Source organism: Sinocyclocheilus grahami, unplaced genomic scaffold (assembly GCF_001515645.1).
Source record: "Sinocyclocheilus grahami isolate Dianchi unplaced genomic scaffold, SAMN03320097.WGS_v1.1 scaffold230.1, whole genome shotgun sequence".
Taxonomy (NCBI): Eukaryota; Metazoa; Chordata; class Actinopteri; order Cypriniformes; family Cyprinidae; genus Sinocyclocheilus; species Sinocyclocheilus grahami.
The window spans coordinates 1,264,993-1,271,941 of NW_015505409.1; positions in this window are offsets into that span (position 1 = coordinate 1,264,993).

Here is a 6,949-nt window from a genome sequence, read left to right on the forward strand (position 1 = left end):
TATGCAAACAAAAACCTTTATTTTGTATGCGATTAATCGCGATTAATTGTTTGACCGCATTATTTTAAGTAAATGCTGCTCCATCTCTGCATGTTTTTTGAGATTAAGTCGCTTATAATGTGCATTTGGGGATGCAACATGCACCAAACATAGATATGTATATTACCTATTAGCGGCTTTTTCTATCAGCGGCTGTACGTCAGCAGTCTGCCATATTGGAATGGTCAAAAATGCTCTGTGAACACTCTAGAAAGTTGACTGTATGTCTGCAAACCTAGTTATACATACAGTATATCTGTATCTGCAAGAGACTTTAGCAGATGATTTTGCTGAACTAACACAATACAACAAGAAGAAGCCGTTAGCTAACACGACATTTAAAAGGTGTCCTCTTTAAAAACCTTTAATTAATAATTTAATTCTTACCTGTGAAAGTATGTCCCATTTCTTCAGTTGCAAGGGGGGGCGGATGAGTCGACATGTCTGGAGCAGTGGAATGTGGCATCTACCCACCTATTAGATGCAACCATATTTTCTGTAAATTAAAAAAGTATTACATGTACATTTCAATTAAACAGTGTCAGTTTAAAATCTAATTTAATGTCAAACATTAATGTCAACAAATATTTCAAAAATCAATATTTTGGTCAATATTATTCCACTGACATTCTTTGCTGCCCTTTGTTAGGTTGACACACTGTCTGGGTGAGTCTTTATGCAGGGGTTAGTGTATTTTAAATGTTTTTCTCACAAAGGTTTTTTTTTTTTACCATGGTAAATTGACGTTACCGATTGATTCAGGCACACAGAACTGACTAATTGATCAAGGAATTCCTTATTTATTTTCATTATTGATTACCAATTTTTACAGTATGGTTATTGACGTTATTATTTTCAGTATCAATTGTTTGTTATCAATAATAATCTAGTAATCTAGATTGGTCATGAAAAGCAATAATGGTTCTAATGAGAGGAGCTCCAGATGACTGTTACGACACTATTAAATCAAATTTTTTAGATATCATTTTGTCTTCTTTCTTAAGAAGTACTGAATGCATTAAAACTGGATGTACTACACTGTCAAAGGAATCCATATAGATTTATTTAGAGCTAAATTTCAGCTAATTCAGAATGTAAGATTGATTGGGTTAACTGCAACAAAAAAAGAAATGAATCCAAATGAATTATTTGAATCTATTGACTAGTGTACTGTATAGTGAGACAAGTTAATTTCCTGATTTAATTGGCTTCATTACCAGACGGTTGTATAACTCTTGAGTTTGTTTCCTTTTTCCCCTAGTCTTTCACCTTTTTTATCTCCTCTCTTTTCCTCTATCTAAGCATCTCTTTATCTCTTCATCTCACCCTCCATCTATCGTTCTCTCTATCTCTCCCTCTTCTCTTTCATTTGTCCTCTGAGGCCTTCTCTCTTTTCTTGGTGGTCGATGAATGTTTAGCTAAAACATGGGGGCGGTTTTGGAAAGTGTTTCTTTTTGTTTTGTCCTTCATGCCTCTTTAAATGTATTTCTACTCAGCAGCCGTTTGTTCTCAAGCTGTTTCATGTATCGTGTTACAAAGAAATTGCACCACTGAAATGAAAGTTTAGAGTACATTTGAACTGCTGTTGTTTGTTTTCTGTTTCATCTCCTCTGTTCTGTTCTCTTTTTTTGTTCTTTGTATGTGTGCAGTGTGCTTTGAGTGAGTTTTTGAGATTACTGAGTGTGTGTGTGTGTGTGTGTGTGTGTGATATTGTGAAAGTAAGCAGAGATGGATGAGAAGCTGTACCAATCTCTGGCACGGCCCCACCCAGGCCTGGAGCTCAGTTACTCCAGCTCATCTGAAGAAGAGGATGGTACCAGCCTTCATCACAAACACTACAGGGAGTCACACACCCGCACCGATTATGAGCCTGACCGCAGATTCACCTACAACAGCCACAAAGTCCGTAGGAAACCCTTGGAGCAGCCCCAGAAAGGTAGGGCCTACTGTTTGTGTGTCAGGATTGTGTGCCATTCAGAATAGAATGTTTTTTTAAAGTAAATTTAAAAAATGTTTTTAAACAAAATAAAAACAAATTGTTTTTTGAAATTTAAAGAATATCAATGCTTTTGAAAGAAATCTTTTATGTTCACCAAAGCTGTATTTATTTGATCAAAATACAGTTGCAATTTAAAATAACTTTTTTTAAATTCATAATAACTGTATTCTAGGGCTGGGCGATATGGCAAAAAATAAAAATCTCGATTTTTTTTTCAGAACATTTAATCGATTCTCGATTTTTTAAATGATTTTTAACTAGTCAACTTCCAAATGTAACTACAACATGATTCCTCTAGTTAAGGAAAATTCTATTCCAAGTGCACCACACATGAAGTTGTGAACATTATGCAAATGCTAAGATAAATTTAACAAATCACTTGTTAAATATCTTTGCAGAAAAGATGCATGAACTACAACTACGTCTTGTACAAACTTGTCTTATACATTTGATATGTTCAGAAATAATACAAGGACAATGCTTTAAAAAAAATCTCAAAAGTCTATTTCAAAATGACTGAAGGTATAACACCAGTAGACTATTATTAACTATAAAAACAGCAGCTTTCAGCCTGTCACCATGATGCAAACATGAAATATCAGACATACAGTAGTAGTTCTTTACAGGTTTTTTATTTGCTTGTACTGCTTTTCCATTGTTTTTCTATGTAAACATGGACTGTTGCACTCACATCTTTTGCAGTGTCTCATGCATAAAATGTTCATTCTAAAATGCATTCTAAAAACGCAGTACTCAAATTAAAAGTTCACTCCCATCTGCTTGCATGCTTTTCTGCCCACGTCGCATCTTTGTCAACACCAAACTGCATTCTGTGTGAATGGTGAATAGCGATATATAAATTATTTTCATTGTGAATATAAGTGCTTTTCATCAAACCACTGCATCCTTTCTGAATAAACATTACAAAAAAGTCTTACTGTAATCTCGAAAATTAAAGTTAGTCAAGAAAGAGATTATGGCAATAACAAATAAAAATAAAGCAACTAGTAATGCTTATTTAAAAATTTAAAAAACACACAAAAAATAAGAATAGAATTGTTGCAGTATATAGTTTTTTATTTAATATGTAGAGTAGCTTCATTCATATATAGTGATCAGCTCATATAACGCGTAATGGATGTCAAACGAAATTTCCACAAGGATATGTGTACATGCTTGCTTGTGTTTGAGTGAGAGAGACAGCATTAAATGATGACCCATAATTAATGTCCCTCTACATTTAGTAGATGGGCACTGGAGCTGTTATCATAAGCATCTGACATTGCATGAAAGGCTGCATTATCTAAAAGAGATCATAGTTCCAGTGTTGTTTTGTTTGTTGTTGTTGATGGTTGCTTTAATGGAAGTGATTATATGGCATCATTTCTTAGTGAGGAACAGGATTCTTTGAAAACACTCACTGTAAATTGAAAAATAACATCAACTGACACACACACACACACACACACACACCAAACATCAAACACTATTGTCATTAAATAATAATGGGATGTGTTTTACTTTTGAATAATGATTTACAATTACAATTTTTAAATAATTTAAATAATATAATTTATTTCACCCTTTATTCTTCTGCCTTTGATATTCTACATTCATGGAGGCATTTTTCTTGTCTGAGTCCCAAGGGTGGAATATTTCCATTAATTAAAGGATTCCCCACAACTAAAGAACACACACAAGCAATGTTCCCTTTCATTTTTATTCTTGTGGAATAGAATTTAGTTCTGTTGAACCCTTCACCCTCCTAAACAGATACATTTGGGGTATATGTAAATTGTTTTTGATTAAAAATCTAAATTACATTAATATTATAAAAAAACTCCTGAATGATTATCTATTATGTATTATATACATCATTAAATATGTATGATTAAATTATAGATAATTAATAAAAATATATACTTAATAATAAATGATGTTATCCAAATGGCATACATTTTATTTGTTTACTTGTTTAAAAAAACAAGATAGAAAAATAATAACGCTTGGGCTCTGGGTTTCATTTTTGCAAATTATCAACTCCACACAGCACTTCTCAAAGCTTCATGCTCATACTGAAAAAAAAACCCATTGGACATGCAGAAAGTTGAAATGGTGCCCATTCATTTAGTTGTGATTCAAGAAATGTCAAACTGTTTCGAACATATATTTACTCTCAGCACTGAATTTGACTTCTCAGCTGTTTAAAGGCGCGCACTGTAGCCTGTATCCTTTCATTATCAAAGTGCGAAATAAACTACGTGCATGCAATGTCGTGGTCAGTTAAGTCATGAAGTTACAAAAAAGGCAATTAAAGCTGCCTTAAAACTGTGCATGCATGTAATATATTTTGGAACATGGAAATGGTTTTCAAAACGGTCCTGGAGCAGCCCAGCACTGTCTCACTCATCTAACACACCCGATTTCACTCGTCAGCTCATTAATAGAGACTTTAAGACCTGAAGTGGGTCAGAAAAGGTAAAAAGAGTTAGTGGGTCAGAAAAGGTAAAAGAGTTGAGAGAAAATATGATGTGTGTCAGATCCGCGTCACGTTCAGCAGCGGCAGCCCTTAAAGAAACCGCACCCAAAATAACCAGCTGCTATGATGTCTGTTAATCAAAGGACAAAGAAAAAAAAGAGGAAAAAAATAACTTTTATAGCTTTAAAGATTCCCCTTTATTTAATTTAGAATTTAGTGATTGATAACTTCAATTTCAATTTCTGTATATTTCTGCTGAAGGGCACAGGTAAATATGACATTTATTATAATGGGTTTATGTGAAGATTGTTTTAAGTTCACTTAAATTAGAAGTTATTTTTTAAAGTCTAATAAATGTTAAAATTGATTGCTCTCAATTATACTGTAATGTTGAATGGTTATAGTCAGTGGTTAAATATTAGGGGTGGGGGGCAATTTTATAGAGAAATCAGTATTGGTATCATGGCATTCAGTCATAAAAAAAAGATGCCATTAAACAAATATAAAAAATATACTGTTATATGTTCATGTACAAATATATGTTGTTTGTACATTCATTTAAAGATTGAATGTGAAATTATTGCAATATAAAAGTATATATAAAAGCTTTAATGTTAGGTGGGATTAATCGTGATTAATCGCGATTAATTTCAGAAAAATTTGCAATTAATTAGTTAATTTTTTTAATCGATTGACAGCACTAATATATATATATATATATATACATACATACAGTATATAACATATTTATATACATAAATAAGGCGGTGGTTGTGCAAGTTACAGTGAGGCTTTTTGTTTCCTCAACGGAATTATTCAAATGCTACATGCAGAACAAAACATTCCGTTCCAGTTACCACGGAAACAGCATTATAAAGAGAGAGAGGGATAGAGCGAGAGATGGAAATGGAGACAGAGAGAGAGAAAGGAGGAGAAATGGAAAGAGATGTAAAGAAAGGTCTTTCACCCATTCCTCTTACCCTAGCTTTTTCCATCCATGTCTGCTCATGGACGAGTGTGTATGTGTGTGTGGGTTAGGCCGAGAAGCAGGGGGTCATGTTCTCAGTGAAGGACGGAGAAGTGCATTGTGGGCAATTAGTACTGAGATGATTAGAGCAGGGAGAGCAGTGAGAGGGGTCGCCACGGAGACAGGAGTCAGAGAGGCAGAGGAGAGGAATCTTAAGGACACTTGAGTAAAGAGCTCACTTCTCACACGCACACACAGGTCTGAAAAATCACACTTCCTGAACACACACTTAGTCCTACACACTTCCAGAAAAACCCATCAAGAGCCCATCACCTTTACCTGAACAAATGAAGAGAAGAAATGTGAAAAGAAGAGAATAAGGCCAAGAGAAGAAATGAGATGAGATGAGATGAGATGAAGAAAAGAAATGACATAAAATAAGAAGAGGCAGCACAAGATGAAAAGAGATTGAGAGAAAAGAGAGAAAGAGACTGAAGTATGCTACGAGTATGTACATACACTTGCTCAAAGTGCAGTTCCTTAACTAGTCCAAAAAGGCCAGTCAGGATGTGATGAGATGAGAAAAGAAGACAAGAGGAAATGGGAACAGATGAGATGAAAAGGGACTGGATGAAAAAAGAAGAGAATGACAGCAATTTTTTTTTTTTAAATGATGTGCACTACCATTCAAAAGTCTGGGGTCTGTATTTATTTATTTATTTTTAAAGAAATGAATATTTCTAAATTGATAAATAAATAAATAAATTATCTTAAAGGACCTTTATAAAGTTCAGCGCGCTCTTGGAGAGCTCTTCGTGTTGGTGGACAGCGCTTCAGCGGTGGTGGTTTCCCGTGTCGAGTGGGTTGCACACATCAGGCTGCACTACCCCCTGTTTGTGTTGCAGATGATCATCTCCCCTGTGCGCCTCAGCACGCTAAAAGAGCTTTTTCCCCTAAAAGAGCAATTTCGGGTGCGTCTTTTTAAAGACGACGTTGCTTGGCAAACTTGACGTTACGTCTTTATAAAGACGATGTGGGTCTTGCTATAGACAACGTATCACCCGGGCGTTCTGGATGCGGTCGTTACCTGGCGCTGGGTGATGGTCCTTTTTCTGGCAGTGGGTGGACTGGTCTTACGGTCACGGTGAGGAATTCCCCTAAGAGAGAAAGGGGATGCCCAAGCCCGCCGGCATTCGAAACCAGCGGAGCTCTCAGGAAGAGCAAGCTGGACCCTTCCTGGAGGTACCACCTGTTTCTTCCGGGGCTCCTCCCGACGATCAGATGTCGATTGCAGCATCGGAGGGTGAGCCAGAGCTTTCTGGAGAGGGAGATTCGGCAGCACTGCTCTTCTCCGGGACTGTAGCAATGCCTGGATCAGATCCAGAAATAATGGCTATGCTTTCCCGGGCCGCCGTAGGGGTAGGGCTCGAGTGAAGACTTTCACCGTGTCCCGAGCCCTCAAGGT